Raw genomic sequence first — 3,486 nt, 5'->3', positions numbered from 1 at the left:
AGTACTTGCCTTCTAGCCGAGCGACGCACACCCGTGATACCAAGCTGTTCTTTTGTTCGTTTTATGTCGTTCGTGTGATGACACTGAAATGGACCGTAATTCGACATGATTACCAATTGGGAAAATAGGAAATTCTTACGCACAAGACACTCAATTTTTTTATACTTAAATTTGCATCTCTTTTAGGGAGTCATTGTTTCCTTTATTTTTTCAGATATTGTAACATACATTTTATGCAATAAACGTGTATATTGTTCTTGGTATAGTTTGTATACGCCAAAGCTGCTGACAAAGAACGCAGCATTAACACCTTTATTTTGTTTGAAAAAGAGTTCGTGCGCAGAGGAATAGGACGCCCTTGCAACGCTTTGTTGTTGAAATCTTTGCGCAGCTGCTCCGCTTGTTAAAGATAGGTGCAGATCCGGCTTACATGGGAACCCGTACAGCAGGCCAACGTTGATAAAACGCTCAGCAAATTTTGACTGCTTTGTTTTATAAGTGATGTATGTTTGGATATATTCTTCGCAGGGTCACAGAAATCGCCACAAAATTTATATTCAGTGTGGTCTCATATTAAACGAGAGTTTGATATGTTCGTTTTATTGAAAGGTTCCCGCGAGTGTTTCATGAGCACAACTTTCTGTGTTTCGTCGAAAGCGTTTGTCCGCACACATTATCTCCGTCACCGGTATCCGGATGGGTGTTTGTTGCCGAACCCTTGGCGGTTTCGATAAAGACTGCTGCAAACTCGGACCTGAGATGAATGGGTTTCCGCGAGTGGTGTGAAAGCTTTTCGCTAGTAGTATTGAGTGTTTGGAAGACAAGTAATTAGTACTAGCGAATTTGATTTTGCATATATGATCGGCCTGAGTGAATTCGTTTTTCTTCCCGTATCCTTACGGCAAACTAAATGAGGCCGGTTTTTCAATAAAATACACTTAGCGAAAAATAATACGTTGCTCAAAAAAAGTTGCTGTTGCATGTGCTCACGAAACATTTCTCCACGAAACATCCTAGTGTGGCCGAAACATATGTGCATGAAATATTTAAATGAAGCGTGCGTCCATGAAATGTTGTCCACGACACGTGTTTTGACGACATTATATGGACAACTGCCGAACACTAGCATTTGTGCTACGAACGAGTGTTTGGAGGCAGAATGCTCGCATGTTTAGTTTCCGCTTGTCTTACATTACGGTGAAACTTGGCTTGCCATCTGCACGTGCGAAATTCCAACCACTCTTAGCGTCCTCATACGCTTGTTTATCGATATTGATTTTGTTTATAGTTTACAGCGCGATTGAGCTCAAATAGAGACAATCCTACGCTACTGGCCCCGTGTGCCACAATAAAAACACAGAATGTTCACATGTGGCCGCTCGCGTGGGTGAACGTAGCTGTCTTGCAAGAGCGATTGCGACGCTTTATAGCAACGTGGCGAACATTCGCTGTTTGCGCGCGTTTTATCGTAAGCCCTTGAGCGAGTATATTGCCAACCGTCAGAACGTGGATTTTTTTCAGCAACCAGAGTTTGAATGATTTCAATTGCTCTATTTCAAGCAACCAGGAAAACAGCTCACACTACATCTGGTGTAAATTGTAGCTATTTACCAGTCTTCATCAGCACGCGCGATATGCGTAGGTACACAATATTTGACCAAACGTCACACTCCACCCCCTGAATATTTTTTCATATATTTTGCACACAAGTAATTGGTCCGCGCAAATCAAAAAACTAATATTGCTACATTGCTTAAACTTTGTGAAAGTTATTCATAAAATATAAATAATTGATAGGTTGCAGTCATTTTAGCTGTCCCTGCACTCAGTGCTAAAATGAAGTTTGATCATTTGATGATGTGAGTAATGCTCTAACATAGGCATTGCTCTTGTCATGCTCTAAGCATAGGAATTTTGTTAGAGTCATACTTTGTGTTTGTCAAACTGATAACTTACAACAGCTGAAGCTCATTTCTTGTGTTTTCAAGACTCGCGGTCAAAATTGAAAATTGCAGTTGCCTAAAATTATACAGATAACCGAAACAAAATTGTCCTTTTTTTTTACTTATAGAGGTATTCAATTCTTCAAGCTAAAATTCTGGAAACTCACGTATATTACATCGTCACGCTTTTGTGGAAAACTGTAAAGCGCGAACCACGTGCACGTCAAAACATCATAAACGTCATACTTATCTCACCACGTTGCAATAACTGCAATAGAGCTCGAGATCCCCGGGATGATAAATGCACACCGCCGATCTCAATTTTCCGACGCGTCGGTTTTATTTTATGCATGCGCCTCGCTATTAGCTCAGGACAATTTTCGCGTTTTGTTTTGACCACATCTGCTGGATACGCGAACTCATAGCGTAGACAAATGATCCCTTTACACGTGAACTAGCGCAGCCAGGCCGCGTTCCACAAAAAGCTCGCGCATCGAGGAACAAGTGAACGGTCAGGGATGTCTCGATTTCAGGAGAAAGAAGAATACCACACTGTTTCAAAGCGTGAACATACACGATTTATTGCGTTCGTTCACAGGTCTGGAAGGCAATCCATTGCCATTGGATGGTTCAGAATCAAAGAATCCAAAAGTGGGTTTTCACCTTAATTATACACGCACTACAAGTTTCTGATAATGTGTAGTGAAATCACGCTACATAATATTTTATATTTTCACACTAATAGCGCTACAAGTGCGCACAAATGTGCACTAATTAGAGCGGGAGCTTTAGATAGTCAAGAAACACCAGGAGCCGCGTAAGCTTGAAAAGTGTAGGTCGGTCAGTCCGTAACCGCCTAACAATCTTAAAACAAAGGGCAACCGGCGCCAGGGGTCGAAACCCGGTCACCGACATGGAAGCCGAGTGCGCTGCTGACTGAGCTAAGGGCCCAGCATGCAGAAACGGGAGGAGCAAATTCAGGTGGTACGAGAAAGCGCGGGGAGCGTAGAGGGGAGGAAAGGACAAGAAAGAGAGAAGCAGAAACATTTGGTGCGTCCGGAACGAGGAGCTGTTGAAAGGGCAGGAAAGCGCGTTCTCTCGTTCTCGGTAACCCAGAAAATTCAGCGCAAATGCTTTGTATCCGGATGGCGCTGAAGGGAAGCGGGCGCAGCGTCGCAAAGAGACAATGCTACTAAATTAGATCAGTACAGGAACTGTCCTCCATACGCACTACTTGTACGAGCAGTGCCCCCCCTCTCCTCCTCCCCCCCCCCCCCCCCCCCGCCCCCCTCCTTTTACGGCTCGCCTCCCGTCGTCAGATGACCCACCGTTTTGGAGTGACTGCTCTTATGGTAACTTCGCGTAGTATAGGGGATATGTATATATTTCAAAGCACATTATCCACGTGACGTTTCACCGTAGTCTATAAAAGACAGTTTTGCAAAGAAAATCTAAATTGCTATTGAAACGACGGAAGGCGGACTGGCGGGATTAAGCGCGGATACCCCTTTCCCCCAATAGTCCTCAACTGAGATAATCAAGT

This window comes from Ixodes scapularis, unplaced genomic scaffold (genome assembly GCF_016920785.2).
Source record: "Ixodes scapularis isolate PalLabHiFi unplaced genomic scaffold, ASM1692078v2 PGA_scaffold1__304_contigs__length_218370807, whole genome shotgun sequence".
Lineage (NCBI taxonomy): Eukaryota > Metazoa > Arthropoda > Arachnida > Ixodida > Ixodidae > Ixodes > Ixodes scapularis.
This window is presented reverse-complemented; position numbering follows the sequence as displayed.